The sequence below is a fragment of the Cydia fagiglandana genome, chromosome 3 (genome assembly GCF_963556715.1).
Source record: "Cydia fagiglandana chromosome 3, ilCydFagi1.1, whole genome shotgun sequence".
In the NCBI taxonomy this organism is placed as follows: domain Eukaryota; kingdom Metazoa; phylum Arthropoda; class Insecta; order Lepidoptera; family Tortricidae; genus Cydia; species Cydia fagiglandana.
Window position 1 is genome coordinate 22,933,825 of NC_085934.1, and position 25,773 is coordinate 22,959,597.

At 35.9% G+C, this 25,773-nt stretch overlaps 1 protein-coding gene and 1 long non-coding RNA gene across 5 annotated transcripts in view; both read left to right on the plus strand.

Annotated features, from left to right (window-relative positions):
• Nucleotides 1-25,773, plus strand: part of LOC134680395 (solute carrier family 12 member 6) — a 524,938-nt gene that overhangs the window by 61,760 nt on the left and 437,405 nt on the right. The gene's annotated exons all lie outside the window — the stretch shown is intronic.
• LOC134680412 (uncharacterized) lies at nt 419-4,224 on the plus strand. The gene is made up of 2 exons (XR_010100450.1): nt 419-843; nt 3,831-4,224. It is a non-coding gene; the product is annotated as an uncharacterized LOC134680412 (long non-coding RNA).

The following is a 25,773-nucleotide window of genomic DNA, read 5'->3' on the forward strand; positions in this document are numbered from 1 at the left end:
CAAATATCAAATGATATTTCTTACATAAGTTCCGAAAAACTCATTGGTACGAGCCGGGGTTTGAACCCGCGACCTATGGATTGAAAGTCGCACGCTCTTACCGCTAGGCCACCAGCACTCACATCATACAGGGTGTAACAAAAATAGTGTTAGTCAGTAGTAGGTAGTTATTCTAATCCGTGGAGTTTAGAGATATTTGGGAATATTTCTATACACAAACAATATTTCACAGTAAATGCATTTACCATGTCCGTTCCATCCAATAAGTAAACGTTCATAAAACATTCTAAAAATAACCTTTTCAGCGCCAATCCTATAAAAAAACAAGCTCCAAATAAGATCGCCGCTGGCGTAGGTTTCCACAGCTCGCTGAATTAATAAGGATTTAGTATATGAAAACCAAACGCCCCACGGTGGGCTGAAAATCGGCCTCCATAGAAATAGAAACCGAAGTCTTAAATTTGAACTTTTTTTTATTGGAATAGCTTTTGTTAGGTTTTATTATGTCCCAAAATTAATCTTAGCTAATTTGGTTGGAAAAATAATTAATTATAATTTTTTTTCAAAATCTTTGTATGGCGCGTATCAGAAAAAACGAGTTTTCTCCGAAAATAAAAAGTTAACCGTAATATCCTGACAGATGATTTTAAAATTAATTATTCTTGATTTTTCCACATAATTAGAATTTTCCTACGGGGTGCACTTTTTTTTTTAAAAATCGATATATATTTTTTATTTTTATTATCTTATTTTTTTATTTTAATACGGTTATACTCGTTATTTTGACTACAAAAAATGAATTTGAGTTTGATCGAACCAATAACTTACGCGTAGTGAATTTTTGTTCTAAGCAAATGTATGGAGCGTACGAGTAAAACGGATTTTTTTTCAAAAATTAAAGGTATACCGTAATATCCTTGCAGATGATTTAAGTACCAATTATTAATGATATTTTGACATAACGCGAACTTTTTTACCGTGTGCACTTATTTAATAAAAAATAAAAATCTTATTTTTTCATGCTGAAATAGCTTTTTCTCATTGTTTTAATCAAATAAATAATAAACATACAACAGTTACAAGTAGAAAATTGAAAATAAAACCATTACATCCTTTACATTATTACCATTGTATCCTCTTTATTACATTATCTTTGTACTTAATGAAACAGTATTTAACAAATGACACATTGACAACTTATGAGTCTAAAATTAATGATCATTAATGAGGTCCGGTTACAATCGTTAGTAGATATTATGAATGCAGTTTAATCATTAAGGTTTTAATCATTATGCTTATAATTAGACGTAAAACTAATTATAATAGCAATGATATACTCGTAGAATGGTGGTGTTCATTAGTACTAGCAATAAATAGGTAAGGGGTACATTTTATATTTTAGTTCATCTTGAGCTTCTTAACCGCTAACTTACACGACCATAAACCATGGACAGTCTTATTACGAACTTGGACTTGTTTGTTATCCTAAAATCTCAAGGATCTAGTTTAAATCACGAAGCTTTGTTTGAAATAGTGCTAACTAAATCAAACCTTAACCTATCAGAAGAAGATCGTGACACCTTGAAAGAATTTTGCCGAAGATTTACAAGAGCTGCTACTGACAGATGGAAGAAAAGCCAACGGAACACAGAAAAATTTAGAACAATGTATGGATCTTGGTTAGAAGCAAATATTGACTGGCCAAGTTGCTTTTATCTTCAGTTGGATCTTCAGTTAGCCCACGCATCAACCAGCAGTGATCTCATTCCTCATACACTAAGCACATCATCAACTGGAACCATGACGCGATTGAAACGTAAACCATTCGAAGACCTCGGAACGAAGCAGAAAAAAAACAGATGCAGCGATCTAAGCGTTGAAAACACAGACGAAGTGGTGTTTTCAGCTGTAAAGCTTTTAAAAGAAGATGGTCGGGGTGAAATTGCATCATTGATAGAATATATGTTAAAGAACCCAGAAGCAGTCCAGAAATTCACTGCAATCATCAAGAAGCCTGGTTCTACCGCGTCACTTACAGCAGAGAAGGCATTAGGTCTACTGATTTCTTTGAAGTTAAGTAAATGGCAATACATAACTTTACGAGAGACAGCCATCAGAGAGGGTGCTTCAAATTTATACCCATCGTATTATAAGGTGCAGAAGGCTAAATTAGATTGTTATCCACCAACGCAATCTGTTACTGTAACGGATTTTTCGTGTGAGATAACATTGCAAGCTTTGCTGGATTTAACAGTTACACGAATTTTGAATAGTTTACAGGAACAAGTAGAAGACATGCAGTTAAGTTTAATTTCTAAATGGGGATTTGACGGTGCTTCCAGTCAAAGCCGGTACAAGCAGAAAATTGGTGGCAGTGAACAAGATGACTCAAGTATTTTTATGACGACTTTAGTGCCACTAAAGCTTATCTCTGGCGACAAGACAATTTGGACAAATCCAAAACCATGTTCTGCTTCATATTGTCGTCCAAAGCAATTTACATTTACTAAAGAGAACAAAAACTTTGTTCTAGCTCAAAAGAAAAAAATGGACGATGAAATCAAAGACCTAGTGCCCACAGAACATAGGAACAACCAAGTGACACATAAGCTGAAGATGACGATGGTAGATGGCAAAATCTGCACATATCTTTCACAGGCTAAGTCAAGTGCAACATGCGTTTTATGTTTAGCTAAGCCTAATGAAATGAACAATATAGACAAAGTTTCGAAAAAAACAGTGCCTGATACTACCTTATATGAATTTGGACTATCATCTTTACATGCCCGGATCAATACCATGGAATGCCTTCTTCATATAGCATATCGATTGGACTTTAAAGAATTTTATGCAACTGAAAAGAGGGGCCTTAAACAGAAGATGGAACTACGGAAGAAGATTATTCAAGATCGCTTCAAAGACGAACTAAATCTTTTAGTCGATGTAGTAAAACAAGGTTCTGGAACAACGAATGATGGAAACACAGTACGAAAATTTTTCGAAGATCCCGAAAAAACAGCTAATATCACTGGACTGGACAAACAACTGATTCGGAGATTTGCTGTAATTCTGCAAGCTGTCACATCAGGTGAAGTAATTGACACTGAAAAGTTTAAAGCATATTGTAAAGATACAGCGGACGACTATATTAAATTTTAGAGTTGGTATAAGATGCCCCCAACAGTGCATAAATTGCTGATCCATGGCACAGATATCATTGCACAAAATGATATTGTACCGATTGGTCATCTCTCTGAAGAAGCATCCGAGGCACGCAACAAAGACTTCAGAATGTTCAGAGAGCATCACTCACAAAAAAAAACGAGACAAGATTCGAACAGGGATGTTTTTAATATGTTACTTTTGTCTTCCGATCCTGTCCTTTCTTCAATGAGGCCAACAATAAGTGGAAAAAAGAAACAGGCTTTCTTCCCTGAAACTTTAGAATTATTCATTTGTCTGGAACCTCAAGAAGAAGAAGTGACAGATACCTCAAATGTGTACCCTGATTCTGAAATGGACAAGGATTCGGAAGTAAGCGACCAGGAAAACTAAACTTTCAGGATTCCAATATTAGCATTAGAATACTTTTAATTAGGATAGCATTACATATACTTATTTCTGTTTTTATGTAAACCAATTATTGATAATGTTACTGATATTTATTTAATTAAGTAAATTCGTAGTATCTACTAATGATTGTAACCGGACCTTATTAACGATCATTAATTTTAGACTCATCAGTTGTCAATATGTCAAATTTGTTAAATATTGTTTCATTAAGTACAAAGATAATGTAATAAAGAGGATACAAAGGTAATAATGTAAAGGATGTAATGGTTTTATTTTCAATTTTCTACTTGTAACTCTTGTATGTTTATTATTTATTTGATTAAAACAATGAGAAAAAGTTATTTCAGCATGAAAAAATAAGTTTTTTATTTTTTGTTAAATAAGTGCATACGGTAGAAAAGTTCGCGTTATGTCAAAATATCATTAATAATTGGTACTTAAATCATCTGCAAGGATATTACGGTACACCTTTAATTTTTGAAAAAAAATCCGTTTTACTCGTACGCTCCATACATTTGCTTAGAACAAAAATTCACTACGCGTAAGTTATTGGTTCGATCAAACTCAAATTCATTTTTTGTAGTCAAAATAACGAGTATAACCGTATTAAAATAAAAAAATAAAATAATAAAAATAAAAAATATATATCGATTTTTAAAAAAAAAAGTGCACCCCGTAGGAAAATTCTAATTATGTGGAAAAATCAAGAATAATTGGTTTTAAAATCACCTGTCAGGATATTACGGTTAACTTTTTATTTTCGGAGAAAACTCGTTTTTTCTGATACGCGCCATACAAAGTTTTGAAAAAAAATTATAATTAATTATTTTTCCAACCAAATTAGCTAAGATTAATTTTGGGACATAATAAAACCTAACAAAAGCTATTCCAATAAAAAAAAGTTCAAATTTAAGACTTCGGTTTCTATTTCTATGGAGGCCGATTTTCAGCCCACCGTGCGCCGCCCGCGAAAATGGAAGCAACGTTCAGTACCATCGCCCACACTGTTAACACGATGTACATCGGTGGACCTTATGCCTTTTGTAATAAGGTCCACCGATGTACAGTCAGGAGTGTTACAGTTTGTAACTATTCTTATTCCCACTGCTACCCAAAAGCATTTGCAACCATACCACCGTATAGAACTACGTTGTTGCCCAACGTCGCCCAAGTAAATAAGATACGTAATAATTTTAACTGCCAAGAAATAAATGGCCATTTAATTCAACATATGTAGTGTTTAAGGAAAAAATAAAAACTATAAAATACCCTTAAGTAATCTGTCACCCATCCCCAACTTCGCCTAATCTTTTTTTTAATTCTGAAAAATACACTTAAACTTAACTATTCCTAATCCTCAATGTTGCATGATACGATCGGCTAGTGATAACAGTGTGCTCACGGAGTGTTTATCTTTCTAACGCTCTCCCCTGCTGGCTGTAACAATTTCCCGCTAGGAATTTCTATTTCGTTTACGGAAATATGCTTAGTGTATGTTTATGCTTCTGCCTATTTTTCTGCCAAGGTTATCATTATCACTATGCATGGTGGGTCTTCATGATCTTCTTTATATTTATCCTGTTATATAAAATCAAAAATAATATCCAGATTGAGCTACCGAGACTTCTCTCGATGACCCACCATAACACTCATGATATCAGTTTCTCATGTTACGGTAGATTTCGCTAGCCTATTGTCAGGACATGTATTTTAGTAAAGTTGTATTATGTTTGTTTAAATTTGCAGGTGCTTAAATTAAAGTATAACTTTGCTAAGACCATTTATCTTAAATTATGAATTTAAGACAACACCCCATATGTGCTTGACAAAAATTATATTACACAAAAATAATTAACAACTTTCAAAAACAAAGCCAATCAAATGATTCCTAAATAAATACATATTACCGTAAAACGGGGTGAAAAGACACGATTTTCAACTTCAAGGACGATTTTCGCCAATAATCCAAATGATAAAAGTAATAATTTTGATATCTTTTTTTGAGTCTTGGTTAGTTCTTCAATTTTGCATTTGTGAAAGAAATTTTTATTAACCCAATTCAGAGAAAATCAAAGAAAACTACCTGATTTCTCCACATCCTTAAAACGGGGTCGATAGACACAAGAAAGGGGTGAATAGAAATATAAAGTTTTAGTGGTCATAGGCATCGAATTTGGTCATTATTATGTGGATAATTTATTGGCAATATATATATATATCTGTTAAACAGCTATTTGACACAAAATTATTTTTTCGTGTCTTTTAACCCCCAAGGCGTGGCCCTTTAACCGTGGCCTTTTAACCCCTTTGTTGTATCTAATCACCCCCTATGGCGTAACTGTTCACCCCATATGCGTGTCCACTGACCCCTTTATCACGTAAATTTGCTTGTTATTGGTTTTTTGCAAAAAAAATGCTTTATTATAGAGAAAATTTGTGATATTATTTATTATTTAGGTACTACAGATACTATATTACCAGGTTAGCTAACTTTTACTTAGTTAATGTCAAAATATTTACCGCTAGAACAAAGTTCAGACAGGCTTCATTTCTTACCTCGGCGAGACCTTACTTTAGAGTCAAAACAATATAACTTTTAGGCAGTTTGATTAAGTTCTTTTGGTATCAATGTAGAGAATAAATAGTCTACTATATACGCATTCCAAAAAATCTAATTTTAGAGATGTACCTACTTTTTTTGGACATATTGGACATATTACGCGTCGAGATGATACATCTGTGGAACGACTTGTAGTGCAGGGAAAAGTCGAAGGCACAAGGCGCGGTAGGTCACCAATGCGTTGGTCAGACCTAGTCAAAAGTGCATTCAATGAACCACTCCATGAATGTACAAGAAGGGCTACAGTACGGGAGGAATGGCGACGGATTGTGAAGCTTGCCACCGGCCCTGACATGACGACCACGACCACTCTGACAAGAGTGTGACGACAAAGAAGAAAGAAGACCTACTTTTTTAAATATAACAACTTGAAAGAAAAAGTTCAAAATTTATCTATTCACCCCGCGATTTCTGTTGACCCCGTTTTACGGTATCTTCTTTTTGTGTAGAATTTTACAACACAGGTAATGAGACACGTATGGAAATATTGGAAATGAGAATCGAGATTGGTCACTAGACTTTAAAACCGGTATTTTCACCGGCACAACCGGTAAACCGCCATTGGGAACGAGAAACCGGTCTCTCGTCCCGGCCGACACCAGGCGCTTTCCTGTGATTAACCCATTTTCTAGTTTTTTTCACGTTCCACAGTAGAAATACGAAACTTGACAAGCTAGTTAGTGCGGTGCATGCAAAAAGTGTTTTATTCCGTGTTCAAAGTGGCACAATTCGACTATGTGATTGTATATGTAACTGTCAATATATAAATATGTAGGTACATGTTTTTACCTGACTGCACGGCTAATCCCTACTAATGTTAAAAGTGATTCAATTATCATTTTGATGTCAGTGTATGATCGAATTCGCCTCTTAGATAGAACAGAGCGCCTACTGCGAAATTCCGTTATCTGCCTCTCTGTCACTCTAGCATATTCGAACAATAGACAGGCAGATAACGGAATTACAATTTTCGTGTTTCCCGATTGGCCCTCTGAGATCCTGTCAATCTTACGACATAGGTATGTCAATCTGCCGCGGCAAGGTGAAGTGAAGTAGGTAATTATACTCGTATTCCGGGCTGAGATGCTACCGCGAAAACCGTAATTCGCAAATTGCGGGGATCTTTCTCTTTTACTCCAATGGAGGCGTAATTAGGCTGACAGAGAAAAATGCCCGCAATTCGCGAACTTCGATTTTCGTGGTTATAGCCCTGGTATGTGCGTGGCTATTCTATATGAAATACTATTACTTTCTTCTGCCACGCACGAATTAAGACTTTTAATGGATCGTATTCTCAATACATTAAGGGTTACAATTGTTCAATCAAATGTACCTACGGGACAATCCAATTAGAGGATTATCGTCATTAAAGTGGGGTGAAGTGGCGCATGTCGGTCAGCGGGTCAGTCTCTAAGGGCAGTCTATCAGGTTTCGCTTAGATACCTAATCCTAAGATCGTGGAGTGATAGTGGGGATTCATTCAAGTTTGATTCAGATATTTCAGATTATCTTATCTTTTTCTCAATGGTTGGCAAAAGGACGTAGAGTTACGCTAACATTGCATCGCAATAGCATTATTAACAACATATTTTTTCGGTTTCGTATTCGGTTTAAGGTAATAATACTTATAACTAGGTAAATTAGGTCATTGACGCGTTATTTTTCCTACAACATCGTTATTCAGACTTCGATGATCCTCAAACCGTGTTTTTATCTTGAAGACAAAAGCTATTTCCGTTTTTACAAGTGCCGTTGAACTGAACTAGGAATGAATATTTTCGTTACTTTTTACTTATATTAACTAATAATTAGTGTGGGTGTGTTTCGTTATCATGTAATAAATATGAGTGGAGAGACGTTTTGTTAATAAACAGGTAAACGGGATTAGCCCTTCATTAGCTGAAAGCTATTCTGGACAAGTATTCCGATCGACAGCGCGCGCTGCTCGTGTCGAGTGAAACACTATTTAACGTGATCTTACACACTTTGATTTGGTGCGTCAAATCTTGTAACTTAAATTTGAACCACTTCCAGGTGTTTTATTGAGCTGAAATTTCGAATAACTACTTCCGTATTTTCGATGAAAATGCAACATGGAGCTGATCTGATGATGCAGTCGGAAGGTAGCCAAAGGAACTCTTTGATGGGATGGGAGTTTAGGCTCATTTGAAAGATCTCGAGACGTATTTGATGGACATGCGAAGTACAGTCGGCAATAAAAGTGTGTTTAAAAAAATATTTTTGACGGTTACTTGTTTCTACTAAAGTAGAAGCACTTATTACTGTTACAACAGTAAGCAAGATGCATCAAGGCATCTCGCAGTAAAACATCTTGGTAAGCGTCGCAGTACTCGTAGCGTGTGTTGCCACAGTACGAAGTACTTCTAGTTTATTCAATTACACAAACGGGTCTACCGCGATATAATTTCATTGTTTTTACCTTTAATTCCGACGTTTCAGCTGAGTTGACATTTGTTGGGACGTCAGCCTTTCCGTGACCACAGCTGGTGCAACTCAGCTGAAACGTCGGAATTAAAGGTAAAAACAATGAAATTACATCGCGGTAGACCCGTTTGTGTAATTGAATATGTGTACAAAACGCGAGAGTTTAAAGTGTTATACTTCTAGTTTAGTACTTAGATATCAACGATTTTCAATATTATCCCATTGTCTAAGTAATCCCAATACACCATATGTAAAATAAATATTATAAAAGCAAGTAACATTTGATATGTCTACATACACCTCACAATTATTAAATATGCCAGTATTTTTATACAAAAGTTACGTTTAGGTACCTACTAATTTTACACTTCAATATGTATTTTATTATATATAATGTGGCTTTTAGTTAAAAGCCTTTCTGTATTAGAAAGTAAATAAAGAGCACTTAGGAGACGTTTAATAAATTTATAATACATTTAATAAATTCAAACGAGTTGTTTCTGCAAAGTTTTGCTTTATTATGTTTCAAAATGTTTAGATTTAATTTTAGATTGATCGAGACAACATAAATATAACTTGTTTGGAAATAATTTTCTATTTGTGTTTTGGCAATTACTCGTAGTAGTTTTAGGCTACTTTTTGATTGTCATAATAAGTTTTGGTAAAATCTGTCAATATTTAATACCTATCCATTATATCTATATGTACTTTCATTGGTCATGGCCTACTGTGTTTTCTTTATATAAAACTAGCCATCTGCTTGTTTGTAACAAGCAAAAAAAAAAAAAACTTAGTGCTTGTATTGCTAATCGAAATATATTTACATTATCTCTTAGCGCCACTTGCACCATCCCACTAACCCGGGGTTAATCGGTTAAGCCTGGAGTTACCATGGTTATCAGTACAATTTGACACTAGCTTAAAGGTTTAACCGCATAGCCCCGGGTTATTGGGATAGTGCAAGTGACGCTTAGAGTTACAACACTTACAACCGCGTTAAGCACGCAAAGGTAAACTTTGCGTGCTTTTAGCTTAGCTTTTTATTAGCTTGAAAACTTTAAAAAATGTTTCTCTCACTTTAACCCAACTAAAATTGTAAGAGCCGCGCGACTGTAGCGCTAACTAATGAAATGGGTCGAGTTAGAGACAATGCCGCGCACGCCGTAAGCTCAACGGTTTACTTGGGACTGAAATAACATAAAACGGGGAAATAGGCTTTTATTTTTGCGGGAGATTTTACCTAACTGTGTAGTTCAAAAGCAAAGACAGCATTTTTAATAATAACCCGCTTTTGAAGTTAGCCCAATACTCCGATAGATAATCATAAATCATAACAAAACAAAATTGAAGATCAACTGGGGAGCTTTGAATTATTCGAATGTTGAAAATTATAAAAAAAATATTGATGAGTATTCTTCCAGTATTTGATTTGACGTTACTTGTTTTCTAAAATCCAATTTCGCTTGCATTTAAACTAATATAAATTAAAAAAAAAAAACTACCTCGACAAACATTACCTAATTCAAAAATAAATATTTTAATTCTATCATGTTATTGTCCACTGGATGCGGGTGGCGCAAGACCGATAATTGTGGCACTGTTTGGGGGAGGCCTATGGCCAGTAGTGGACGTACTCTGGCTGATATGATGATGATGATGTTATTATCGACCACTGTAAAATCTTCTCGCATTTTTCAGAGATTTTGCGAGAAACATTTCGAAATCACTGACCTATTTTAAAGAATGCACTTATTGCACTTTCTGATATTGAGGGGATATTTACGGTTCAGAGGTTGATACATTAAAGTAATTACACTACCGATAAAATGTTATTTTCAACATTACAATGCACTTAGAAATGCGTCAGGTACAGCCACTTTTAGTTATTATGTGGTACAGCGTGAGTGTGATGATTAAAACATTACACGATTTTGTTATATAAAGGGAAAAATTAAAAAAATCTCCTCTTCGGACAGGACTCGAACTTGCAACCTTTCCGCAACACCGGTCACACTTAACCAACTTAAGATACCAATGCTTACCAGAGGCGGGGAGGCGTGAGAATCAGCTATGTACTTATGATCAAAAAAATCTATTGCAGTTTTTTTAAAGGGATTAAATTTACTTATCTTATAGTCACAACATTCTCTTAAGAATCATTATCTGGCTACTTCCTTAGCTTTGGATTGAGCACTAGACAATACATGCTTGGCACAACAAACGGCTCGAATAAGTATTTTGACAAGCTAACTTGAAAAGGTCATAATTACCTATCGATTTCCTTTGAAGATACGACACTTAGTTTTAAGACCTGTGTCCTTATCTAGCCAGAATAGAAATGCTAAACTGAAACAATGCCTCAATCCGTTTAATACTAAGCTTGCGGTCTCTTTCACTCGATTGTTACGGGATTAGAGAGTGAGGAAGACAGGTCTAGTGGTCCTTACTGGCCAGGGCGATAAGGAGGTTGAATATTAATGCTGGAATATTCACTTTGTTTGCTGTGAGCTGCGCCTCAATTAACCAGTCAAAGTGAGAGTTTAGATTGCGTCCATAGTTGTAAACACTATAACATAGATATACATATAAAACTTTAAACTCTCGCGTTTTGTACACATATTTAATTACACAAACGGGTCTACCGCGATATAATTTCATTGTTTTTACCTTTAATTCCGACGTTTCAGCTGAGTTGCACCAGCTGTGGTCACGGAAAGACTGACGTCCCAACAAATGTCAACGGAGATATTAATAAAACACCACTAAACTACCCGAAATTAGTTTACAAAATGTTCGGGGTAGACAAAGAAATTGCAGCTACCCGTTAATGTTTAATGTTTATTGTCCACGGCACGACACGCAACACTCACAGTATCCGTACACTGGTCCGAAGATATATCCGCTGGTTTCAACATTTGAATCACTGGCCCCCAAGTAGAAGATAATTTGTACCCGTCCTCTCGATTGAAGTTTTTAGGGTGTATTTTAATTTCAATCGCCTCTCTCACGATCCGCAGATAATAGTGTCGCTCGTTGGAGAGGACTATGGGTTTATGTTCTTTCAGCTCAATCCAGTGATTCGTTCCTGTTGTCAGCAAGTGCTCAGCTATTGCGGATTTGTTTATATGGCGATTTTTAACAGCTGCTATGTGTTCCTTCACCCTCTCTTGAACGAACATTTTTATAAACTAATTTCGGGTAGTTTAGTGGTGTTTCATTAATATCTCCGTTGACATTTGTTGGGACGTCAGTCTTTCCGTGACCACAGCTGGTGCAACTCAGCTGAAACGTCGGAAATTATATCGTGGTAGACCCGTTTGTGTAATTAAATATAGATATACATAGACATTCACATGCGTGCCCACCAGTCAAAACACAAGTAAATTTTGTACTTCTGAAAATAATAGCAGGCCAAGAATACTGGTTATCTCAGCGACGAAGGCATATTGTATGATAATGCAAGCACTCAAGCAAAGTGCACTTGTGATGTGCAAGCTCAGCAGGTGATGTGTGCACATCTATTAGAAAGACTTCTGTAAAGTTGACTAGTGAGCAACTTTTGTGCGGAATTTGAATTTTAAAACCATCTATATATTCTCTAACCACGCCCACAAAGAAAAAGATGCAACGCTCTTTACAATTTAATATTTAAAAAAAAGATAAATTTACATTAAAGTTTGTTGTCAAAAATTCCTCTAGGTAAAAACAGAGAAATCTAATTGCAATTTGTGATGTTTAAATTCAAATACCTGCCGTGAGCACCATAATTATAGCACCGACACTGTTATAGTTTCGCCATATAGGTATCTATCGGTACGTCTTCAGCTTAGCCCAGTAATCATTAATTTATTTGTACTACAAAGCTGCTATTTTTCGAAATATGAAAACTATTTTGAAACTATGGAAATATGGAAAGTTTCTGATTTACATATTAATCTACAGGTTAAAAAGTATAGTTATCGAACCTGCTCAAAAATGTCGAGAACCGGTTGAGAAATAATGCGACCTGCAGATGATAACAACTGTATTTACTATAGTTTTTTCTCCAAGATGAATCGGACACGTCTATTTTGCTAGTAAATCACAAACTGCCAACGCTACGCTTTATGTTGTTACGCGACATTGCTACTATTATTAGAACTCACGGGTTGTCACTGTACGCGATAACTTATTCTATGATAATAATGCTGTCATACACATAGAGTCACCAACAATAATGCATAGGTAGCTGTTCTTAGCAGATATCTACATGTAGACCGCGGGCCAGGAGCAAATATCGTCACATGTTTATGTAAGTAGCTGACGGTCTTTCCACCGCTATACAACCGGGTGACGGTTTTTTTTATTTATAATGAACTCTAAACTATCTTCTGACAAAGTATATTAAACGGGAGGCGATGACAATTTATTTTATTTTAATATAGACATAGAAGACATAGACATAGAAAAACTTTATTTAACATCACAAACATGACATGAATGGTACATTTGAACATAAAATCTTAAAAAACTTCTAAAACAAAATTAAATTTATGTTAACATATAAACAAAACAGCGTGATGTTAAAAAGGGGCTCGACTCAGCATGATGTTGCAGTAAAATTAACTGCAACGCTGATTTTCAGTCGGACCCTAATAAAATAATAAAGAACCTAAAGTAAATAAAATATGTGACGGAACGGAGCGAGGAGTGCAAGTTATAAAAATATATGTGTACCTTACAGTGCATTCTATGTGTGTTCTATAGTTTGTGTACAGCATCATATTTAAAAGAAGTAACGTTTTGTGTATATAAATTGGGATATATATATTGAGTGTGAAGTGCATAAGTATTTGTTAACAATATAGCTTAATGTAATTTGATATTTATTGAAATCAAATTTTACAGCATGTAATGTTTGGCTGGGCTATTATCAGAGATAAGAAGGTAGGTAAGAGGGTATTGCTCTACCGCCAAGAGGAAGTTCGTTTTGAATCTGAAGAAGGTGTTGCTTAAGTCGGGTTTTGAAACTATGAAGACCATTTAATGTCTGTAGTGGTGGAGGAATATTATTCCAACACTTAGTTGCTGTGTATTTAAAACTACCTCGAAAAGCGGTGGTGCAGTGATGTGAAGCTACTAATTTGCTGCTGACCGATCTAAGGCCATATTTCATTGAGGTGTTTGAGCGCCAGGTGAACTTTTCAAAGAGATACTCCGGTTTTGCAAACTTTACTACACCGAACAATAAGGAAGAAAGATGGAGTTCTCTTCTGTAAGCCATTTTGAGAATGCCTGATGAATTTAAATAAGGAGTCACATGCGCTCGCGGGGGAATTCTAAAACAATAACGCGCACATGCATTTTGGACTCTTTGTATGATCCGGTCTGTCCGTGCTAATAAGCGTGGACCATATACCACATCCGCATAATCAAATCTTGAGAGTATAAGCGTATCACAAAGCTTGATTCGAAGGTCTTCGCTAAGAAAATCACGGATTCTATAGAGAACTTTTAGTCTATAAAACGAGTTTCTGGCAATATCTGCTATGTGACTTTCAAACCGAAGAGTTTCGTCCATTATAAGACCTAAATTACGCGACTCGGTAACACGATCTATTTGTTCGCCTGAAATGAAAATTATTGGTTTATGGCTATCTATTTGTATTAATTGGTGTTTGGAACCGAAAAACATAACTTTTGATTTGCTGGGATTTAGAACTAAAGAATTTGAGGAGGACCAAGTTGTTATATTGTTCAAGTCTTCATTTATTTTGGCAACTGCTACAGCAACATTAGTAGGATCGCAAGGGATGTAGATTTGGATATCATCAGCGTATAAGTGGAAGTTACTATGTTTTATTACATCATGGACATCAGCTGTATATAAAATAAATAATAGTGGGCCTAGGATCGATCCCTGTGGCACTCCTCTAGATAATATAGATGGTTTAGACTTCAAAATCATACCGCTACTATCTTGAAGTTTTACAATTTGTTTTCGATCAGTAAGATAACTCGAAAACCATTTAATTGTGTCCGGTTCAAAACCATAATATTTCATTTTGGATAACAATAAATTTGTATTTATGGCATCAAAGGCACGAGAGAAATCAAGAAGTGCCATTATAGTTCCCTTGCCCATATCTTGTGCAGATAGTATATTGTCTACTACATCAAGAAGTGCAGTTGTCGTGCTATGCGACTTACGAAAACCAGATTGTAGAACAGGAAGAACTTGATTTTTTTCAAGAAAGTTAGATAACTGTGTATATACAAGTCGTTCGATTATTTTAGATATGCAAGGAAGAATGCTTATTGGTCGCAAATCTTTAAAACTACTGACGTTACTTTTTTTGGGAAGAGGCGTTACTAATGCCACTTTCCAGGCATCGGGAAAGACTGAGGATATTATAGATTTATTTATTATTGCAGTGATTGTACCTAGTGAATGAGGAAGAGTTAAAAGTAGCATATCTAATGAAATACCGTCATCGCCCAGAGCAGAGGATTTAAGTGATCTAATTATTTTTAGTATTGAGATTTCATCTACTGGCTCTAAGCTAAATGATAGGGCATGGTAGCGATTGGATTCAAAGTAAGACTGATATGGCTGTGGAGCTAAAGGATTACCTGCAACTTCGAGAAAATGTGAGTTAATAAGATCTGCGTCACGTAAATGAGTAGGAATATCATGGTTTTGAGATTTCTGAGTTACTCTCACGGTGCGTTTAAGTTTGTTCCACAGAGATCGAGAATTACTAGCATTACGGTTAATATGTTGATTGAAATATGCCCGTGTTTCATTAAATAGAGCTTTGTTGACGCAGCTTTTTAAATCAGTGTAGTATTTTTTATGTTCACCTAGTCCAGATGCTCTAAACCTATTATGAGCCTGATCACGCAGACGCATCATTTCTCTGATCGTATATGTTATCCAGGGATAGCTTCTTTCTCTGATAATAACCTGTTTTTGAGGTGCATATAAGTCAAACAATGATAAAACTATGCTATTAAAAGAATTTACCATATCATTTACAGTTGTTAGTGAAATAATGTTGTCCCATGGAATACATTTAAGAGTTTGATTGAATATTAGTGGGTCAATATCTTTTAGTGGTCTTAAAATAACTTTTTGTGGTACAGGTTTACTTTTCTTTATGTTCAGTTCACAAGTCAAGAATGCATGGTGACTAAGGGTAGGTATATATTCTACTTGAGTATCTAAAACGGTAATGTTGCTACTAATCAAATCTATTAATGTACTGCTATGACTTGTAAAGTGAGTGGGCTCATTTACATGTTGTGTTAGATTGAAATAGGTAAAAAATTGGAAGAGTTTCATGCGATTCCTGTCGTTACTTAACAAATTTACATTAAAGTCTCCCATTAACATAATATAGTCGTAACTGGAGAACGAGGAAATAGTTTCAGTTAATGAATCTATAAAAGTATCAATGTCGAACCACGGTGGCCGGTAAGCTGTTCCTATAAGTAAAACTACGCCTTTAATAGATAATTTAAGCCACATTTGTTCAACTGCGGAGCCGGAGGGATGGGCACAGCGGCGTGCAGTAATACCTTCTCTGATGTAGAAGCCGACGCCGCCGCCGCGCTCGCGCACCGACCGCGGCCGGGGGACGTGGCGCAGACTATAGTTCGGCACGACCGGTGCCCGTCCCTCCTCCCCCTCCCTAAGCCAGGATTCATTTATAGCCATTATGTCTACATTACGCTCTTGAACTGCAACTATAAATTCGTTATGATTAGTCCCTAGAGAGCCTGCATTGAGAAGTCCTAATTTAAAATTTATTTTCTTAGCCATTTATGAATAATATAAAGCCGCGATTGTTGGGAATTAAATAAATAAGAGGAGACAGAAGCAGACTCTGTAGGGCAATCATACTACCTTTTTGGTTGAATAGCAAGGCAAGGGAAGATAAATATGGCATTATAGTTACATGTAAAATATGACATAAGATATATTTGTATAATACTATAAAACGAAGAAGGTATTTTCCAGTTAGATTGCAATAAGGCAAGTGTCGTGTAGTGTCAATAGGTACAAGTACTATACAGTGTAACACGGAGTGGTCGCAGTACATATTTTTAGTGTCATTATTGTTATTACAAGGCACGCATAAATTAGAATAAGGAATATAATATCTTAACAAATGAATAACAGTTTGTATCTCTAAAAGGGCATATCCAAGCACAATCATTACGTTTGGGACAAAGTTAACACTGGTATTAAAGTTTTTTGTGACTAAAATTACGATCACAGATAATATTAGGTATAAGACGGATAAACAAATTAAAGTTTTGTATTGCACATTAATGTCAAACCAGCTCAAACAGGAGCAATGCCAAAAATCTTTGTTAGGTCTTCGTCAGTGCGAATTCTTTGAGCTTGAGTATTAATATATGTTTCGGTTGCTGCCATTCCTCAACCCACCAACGGAGTGGCAGCTGACGTCCATGTGGGATCATCATACATAGCCGTTAACCAATATACGAGTTATTGACCGGGAGGCGATTGGTCATGGAAATCTGTTCGTGGCTCGCGGTCTATTAAACTGAGAGCCTACCACGAACCACGTTCGACCTATTGCCTCCCTGTCACACTTACGTACGAATTTACAAGTGCGGCAGAGAGGCAACACGTAGAACGTGGTTCGCGGTAGGCCCTGAAGTGCACATCCGAGTTTGAGACCAAGTCTAATGAACTTGTCGCCGCAGGGCCAGAGCCTCTTCAACACAAACTCGACATGCATATTAATTTAGTTTTGACACTCTTGGCTTAGTTCTAAAACATATAACCGAGTGTTCTTTATATTAGCGTAAAATATAAAATGCGCAAAATGTGTAATATTATTGTAATATGTATATGATTAAAACCATAATCAATTTTCTATTTGAATAAACTTCCTAAATAGATCGAAGATCGAAAGTAAGTACCTAAATATAAAGAAACCTACGTAGATTAAGTATCCACGTACATATGTGTTAAGATTAACACGTATATGTGAACTCTCTAAGGACGTAGGTACCTTACCTATTTTAATAGCTATTTTAAAATTTTAACCTTATACAAAAAGGAAAGTCATCACCCTAGATCACGCGGTAGGCCTAAGAAGCGCTGGCTTGACGTCGTGATAGCGGACATGGGAGAGAACAATCTCACACCCGAGGATGCCGAAGACCGGGCAAAGTGGAGAAGACTGAGCAGGAAAGCGGACCCTGGCGCTAGGCCGGGAAAACGCTAGGTCGAAGAAGAAGACAAAAAGGAAAGTCATTAATTTCAATGACAATTATTTTGAATCATTTTCCCTTGTTTTGATCCAAAGTGAACTTTAGTGTGTGTAACTAATAGTTTTTATTTTAATGCTTTTTATTTGTTTTGTTGCAGGTAAAACATTGACACTCTGCAGACATAGCAGGCATGAACTTGGTAAGTTTTCGATAACGCTCCATTTCATGACGTCGGTTTGACTATGGTGAATAATTCTACATTATTTTTATAATAGGTATAAATAAGCTTTCTATAGATAAATTTTATCTATTTTTCAATCCTTATTTACTGAAATACACGACGAAGATCATAAATATCTTTTTGTGCTTCCAATCAATTCAAAATAGCAAAATATCATGTACTGGCTGGATTCATCACTTACGTGTCGTCCTAATTCATTCAGTCATAATTCTGTACTACCTAGTACCTAAACAAATATTGTTTCATGTTTTATAAAATGTAGCTGATGATTCGTCGTTACTAAATAAAAAGCTTATGCATGGCCTCAGTACCGTCATTACCATAAGGGCACACGGGGCCCGTGCCCAGGGCCCCCATCCTCAGGGGGCTCCGAAGGACAGACATCAGTAACAGTATATTTGATTACTCATAATAAATAGAATGTCATAGTAGAAAAATGTTAGTTTAATTAGCTTTCTTTACTTTCTAAAAGGGTCCCAAATTATTATGTGCCCAAGGGCCCCGGCGTAGTTTAAGACGGCCCTGCATGGCCTAATAAAACCTTAGGGCAGATAAATGGTACAGAAAATACGCTTTTAAAATGGCACACAAGAATGTTTTTAAACAATTCTTAACAGAATCCAGACTTCTCAGGCTAAATTAACTTTGCGCTGACCCTAACATTTAATTTGGCAGCACATTATTTAAAGTGAAGCCAACTCCAATTACGATGGAACCTGCAGGATAGTTGCGAACAGGCATTAATCTTGCTCTGTCTGAAGTATTTCGCGTTATTGCGCTGCTTATGAAATAATTTAAATATTTTCTACAAAATCCTGAACAGAAGAAGTATGAAGATAAATGGAGTAAAAATAACGCTTAGAATAATGTATTTTGGATATTATTAAAAACAAAAGTCAACAGACAAGGATAAACTAATTTTAACGAAACCCTGAACGTAACGAAAAACACTGCGAATAATTGAAAACAAACATTAATCATGATCTAAAGTAAGTTGGAGCTTCATAATTATGAATATTTTATAAGACACTATATTTTTGCTGTCGCGGGTAGTTTAGTAATTTTGGCATATTTTCATAAAGACTAAGTAAAATCAGCAGATAAGAGAAAACGGGTAAACGGGTATATAATTGTTACTTGTAGATTTATTTCAGGTTTTCTTTTTCATTTTACTCTAGGCAATGATAATACCGTCTTAATCATAAACGTAGTTTATATGCAGAGCAATATCCGAATACAGAGCAAGGAATAACGAAAATCGATATTTCTTTTTCTATCTCTATCGCTCGAATATACAAGAAAGACAGAGAAGTAGATATCGAAAATTTAATTCTGGTTTTTCGCGGTAGACCCTCAGGTTGTTTTTTAACATCCGGCCGTGTTTATAGATTTATAAAAATTCGTCTCCCAATTCTTAACTTTTATATTGGACCAAATTTCATCAACCTTTTGTTCTTTTCCAATTTTCAAAACTGCGCCGTATAATCAAAAGCACAAAGGTCATTCCTTTTTGTAAATTAGCTCATCAAACGTACTGATATTTCTTGTAAAAAACTTTTGGAAACTCGTGCAAATCCCAAAAATTAATTTAGAACGGTAATTACGTGCCAGTCCAAAAATTTACTTAACTTTTGGCAACCAAAGTCAATACGCATGTTGTGTACTTACATTTAGAAACTTTGTTCAAAGACTCAACGAGAAATTCAATTCCGAAGTTAGATTACGAGTTCAATATTTCGTAAAAAAGTTATTTTTAAACAATTAACTGCTTTCTTTGCGGGTCCTGTTTGGTGCAGAAACTTCATTTGAAATAATTTTTTATTCTGTTTTTGAACGGCCGAAGTAAATGTAAATTCAATTGAATACTGTTATGTATTTCAAAATCTAACAGGTCATAAAATAACGAAGGAATACGGAAAACGGGACAATACCTGTACTTTTATGTATTTTTTTAACTCCCAAATGGCGGTATTGAGTGGGACATTCGGATTTTTACCGACAGATGTTTCATAAAACAAGTTCAATATCCTTACACTTGGCCTAATCCAAAAGACATTCAAAAGCTATTTGCAGATAACGAACGGCGCAAAAACACTTCTAACTTACAGATATACGCTTGTCTTGGCAATTCTTTCCCCAATATTACAAAAACGAGACTTTTTCCAACAACTTCTACCTCAGAATCGCGTATTTTTAGAATTGTACGTAACGTTAAGTATAAACGTGGCACAAATTTTACACTCGAATCAAGTACCAAATTAGATCAGGCTCCAATTTCACCACGGCTACAATTGTCAGTGACATATGTCGAGCGACAATTGTCAAGCGACAGGTGACATATTACAATTTTATTAAATATTTTCTATAGAAATACTTACAAACATGACAGGCATTTTGATACAATTGTATATTACAATTATGTTGTGAAACAAGAATATTTTTTTCTAGTCGACATATTTGTAGAACTGTCGGTGAATCTTGACAGGAAATGAGTTATATGTCGGAATTTCGTTACAATTGTAGTGTTTCTTGTGACAATTGTCATAAACTTAGCAAGAGAAATATCTGTTTTATTCCGATATAATAAACTTTTTTTTAATAATCCAATGATGGTGGCAAACAGGAATACGGCCCGCCCGATGGTAAGCGATAACCGTAGCCCATGGATGCCTGTGACGTCAGCACTAATGATGTTTTACAATTGTCGCACCTGTCACCCTGGTGAAATTGGGGCCAGGGCTATAACCGCGAAAATCGAAGTTCGCAAATTGCGGGGATTTTTCTCTGTCACTCTAATTACGCCTTCATTGGAGTAAAAGAGAAAGATCCCCGCAATTTGCGAATTTCGATTTTCGCGGTAGCCGCTCAGTCCTTTTGGCGCAAAGAAGGAAAGGTTGTTGAGGCCTGATGAATTTGGTTTGGAAATATACAGAAAGCAGGAGTTTTTGCACATGGTGCCTAAGGCCTAAGCTAATTATTACAATAACGAGTATCTAATCCAAGGCCCAAGCCAAGGATGGGATGCAACAGAAAAAGCCTTTATTATTTCATGTATTCATTATTTAGTAAAACTTGTTCATGTTCAGCGTACTAGGGCGTTTTCAGAAATAAATATCGAAAACCAGATTCTCTCAAATCCCGGCGTTTTTGGGTTCTTTCAACTCAGAATCACTATATTCAATTACATATTCAATTCTGATGATAAAATAAAATGTCTCAAAAATTTGTATGAAAATTGTACATTCCACTACGTCACGCACATACAAGTGAAAAAAATTTTCATACTAAAACGTGACGTAATGGAATGGACATTTTGGGACCTTTTTTTTTAATGGTGGGATGGAGAATGCTGTCGATTCTGAGTAGAATGAGCCCAAGAACGTCGAGATGTGAAAGAATCAGGTTTTCAATATTTATTTCTGAAAACGCCCTCTAAACTAAACTACAATACAATACAAATACTCTTTATTAGTTATTACACACATCAATAAAAGAAAACCAAAATACAAGCAGAAGTAAACAACAGGCGGTCTTATCGCTAAAAAGCGATCTCTTCCAGACAACCTTAAAGTAGGGTAAACTATTTCTATTTTGATAACATATTCAACCCTCAGAGTGGTCAGACAACTAAATCACTCTACATAAGTACCTATAAGTAATCACAATTTGGTCCAGCTGTCAAGAGTTCATAAACTAGGGCCCCGTAAAAACACGGGCCCGGACCCGGACATGTGCCAGCCGCACTCCGAAACTAGTTGCCGATACTCCTGACCCAAATCTGTTTTTGCGTGTTCCGTCATATTGCTTAATAGCTACAAGTTTTTGTGCAAAGTTTGTTGGATATAGCAAATTGTTTAAAAACGTTTTTATTAATCATTTGATGAGACCAACAATGGTGTAGCTTTTATCAGGGTAGTTATTTTATCTAAAGTAGCTTTAAAAATTAATGAAATACAAAAACAGGCCTCCTAGTCGGTATAATAATGACCATGCCTATGAAGCAGGAGGTCTCGGGTTCAAATCCTGGTAAGGGCATTTATTTGTGTGTTTATTACATACAAATATTTGTTTCTGAGTTACGGATGTTGTCTATGTATACATAATAAACTATATAATATGTTATAATACATAGGTATATCGTCGTCTAGTATACCCGCAACACAAGCCTTATTGAGCTTACTGTGGGACTAAGTACCTAATCGATTGATTATGTATATATAATTTCTTCTGCGTATTTAGATACTCTTGAAACCAAACAACTAATTGTAGAGTAATCATTCAACGCGGTGGAAATAAATTAAGCATTTCTGATAAGGATATATCACCGGGACATTTGTACGCGTGTCGGTTTAATCCCGATAATCCAGGGACAGAAATATACATTTGCGGGAATTTCAATTGGTAGGTAAATTTATATATACGTAATATGACTGTACTGCTATTACCAAGGACATAGAATATCACCAGTACTTTGAACAACTATACTTTGACACCCGTACCTATTGCAGCAATGTTGCCTAATTCTGGTTAACCACCCGTAGGTAAAAGGTTGAATTATTATTATTAGAACTCTAGTAAGAAAGTTTTTTTTCACCTCACATCTCATGTGGACACATTACGTAGGTCACTCGATAAGTTTTGGGATACAGAAAAACTTTTCAAGATATAAGCACTATTTATATTACATTTTTTCAAAATACTCTCTATCATTCTATATTCAAAGTTCCATTCATCTAAACCAACTTTGAAAACATTTTTGGCAGTCTTGATCCGATAGGGCAGAAATCGCAACTTCATCATCAGTTTGTTAGAGCAAACGCGGGATCTAACGGCAACAGAGCTTCCTCACTCCAAGATATTGATGTAGGATTATATTAACGCTCCCCGAATTGACCGCTAGGATCTTCTCTATGTCCTTGTATGTTATTCGTGGATCTTCTCGCACCAACATTTCAGTAGTCCACACGTTTTCTGCAGTTACTGCTGTTTGCGGGCGACCACTTCGGTGGTCATCTTCGAGGCTGATTTTACCCCTTTTAAATTCGTTGAACCATCTAAAAACTGTTGCCCGTGAAGGAGCAGAATCTCCTAACGCTGACTGCAATCGTTGCAAACATAATTGTTCAGATAAACCAAATTTAAAATATCATAGCACGCAAATGTTCGCGGTTAAGCTCCATCGTTTCAAAGAAAAAACGCGGGAACCGTTTTGGAAAAATGACTGAAACATATTCATTTTTTAAATTGGAGCGAATCGGCAACTTGTGTTGTGTTTGTGTTTTTAAATAAATTTGCTTTTTAAAAACATATAATTCAGGTGCGTTCCATTTTCGAATTTCGAGCATCTCAAAACTTATCGAGTGACCTACGTATGATTAGATAGCCTAGCTACTTAGCTAGCGTCATCTTCAAAGATTACTGTACAGTGAGCTGCGAAATTACATGGAGACATTTATGAATGAATTCATTGATAAAGTCGCCATGCACTATTACGCCTGATGGTACAGTCACCTGCAATAATATGTTACAAAAAGAGGGCCGCAAAAATATCTCCCAAATGCAAAGTCTACTCAACACTGAAAACCCGTTAGATGGCTACAGGCATTATCAGTCATTTCAACTGCCTGCCTGCTTCACAAATAATAATAATAATAACAGCAGGGAGTTTTCAAACTATTACAGCCTCCATCAGATATATCGGAGCGGCCAAGGTGCTCAGAAATATCTGAACACGCCTCTATTGTCAAGGCGTTAGACTGCATGGTCAGATATTTGTGAGCACCTCGGCAGCTCTTATATATCTGGTGGCGACTGTACTATTGTGATGGCGAAAGTCAAGCTTCTTTTTTCAACAGGTTGATTTCTAAGAAAGGTTTCCTTATTTTATTATTCTATGGTATTCTGTGCGCCACGTTCGTCGCCATTCTCGTAATGTAAGCGCATTACAGAAATCGTCTGCAATATTCGAGAAATTCTCGAGCCATTCGAGTAATAATCGCCTGAGCTTGAGCTCGACTCGAGACACCGTTTATTTTCATTTGAAGAGTGCTTATTAATTTTAATTACTTAATACACTTTGGCTGAGCTACTTTGAAAAGTGATTCTACCTAATTTTAGAATAACGGGTTCTTTAAATTTGCTTAAAATAATTTTAAAAGGTACCTTTTTTGCCACAACGATTGGCATGAATTGGGGTGACTGCCATAGTTATTGGCCACTACATAGTGATTGGCCACTCTTTGGACTTCGTTTCTTTCTGATTGATCAGATCAGATCAGATCAGATCAGATCAGATCAGATCAGATCAGATCAGATCAGATCTGATCTGATGATCAGATCAGAGTGGTCAATTACTATGTAGTGGCCCTAGATATTGGTCAATTACTATGTAGTGGCCCTAGATATTGGCCACTACATAGTAATTGACCACTCTGATCTGATCATCAGATCTGACCTGATCTGATCTGATCTGACCGTAGGACTCTGCGATTAAAATATGCAATAGATGTCTCAGTGAGATGTCTGTGGATTGTGGATTAGCATTCGAAATCTCGGAAACTCTCTTTAATAAACGCGTTGTCTTTATTCTATTTAGTTGATAGTAACATTGGAAAAGGAAAGGAGATTCTGACTGTAACAACGAGCTATAAATTAGATTTGGATTTGTACACGTCCTTGTCTATAAAGCTGAAGGTTCTAGGATCGAATTGAATCGGTGGGAAAGATAATTTATGTGCACAAACAGTTCTCGTAGTTCACAAAACAAATTTCGCAAAATCTACTGATTTTCTATATAAACAATATGAACATTCTGTAAAAAATATTGTGTGTCATAAACAAGTGCGAGTCGGACTCGCGCACGAAGGGTTCCGTACCATAAAGCAAAAAAAAAACGGAAAAAATGCAAAAAGAAAACGGTCACTGACCACGCCCGACGTTGCTTAACTTTGGTCAAAAATCACGTTTGCTGTATGGGAGCCCCACTTAAATCTTTATTTTATTCTGTTTTTAGTATTTGTTGTTATAGCGGCAACAGAAATACATCATCTGTGAAAATTTCAACTGTCTAGCTATCACGGTTCGTGAGATACAGCCTGGTGACAGACAGACGGACGGACGGACGGACGGACAGCGAAGTCTTAGTAATAGGGTCCCTTTACCCTTTGGGTACGGAACCCTAAGTCCCGTTTTACCCTTTGGGTACGGAACCCTAAAAATGCTAGATTTTAAAAACTGCTCACAATATAACATTTTTCCAGAGAAGTCAATTAATCAACCACTTTATTTGCAATAAAACACACTTAAATGCATGCAAATACAATTATATAGCCATAATTAAGAAAAATCATAATTAAGGTTAAGTCATAATTGTTGTATTTAAAATTTAAAACTAAACACAATAGCAGAACAGTAAAGTCACTTTAGTATCTAGTAACTAAACAAAAACAATCATAAATAACTCTATCAAATCTCACATTACCTTATGACGTGTTTGGTTGACATACTCCCTTCTCGTCCAGATGTTTTCCAGGACCGCAGACAAATTTGTCTTCCAGATCTTTTGTTGAACGTTGGCCAGTACTGCCCTGCTACCGTCGCCAGCGCTGTTGCGAAGATCAGCGCAACAAGAAATAACTGTCGCATGAATATCCCAAGTAGCATT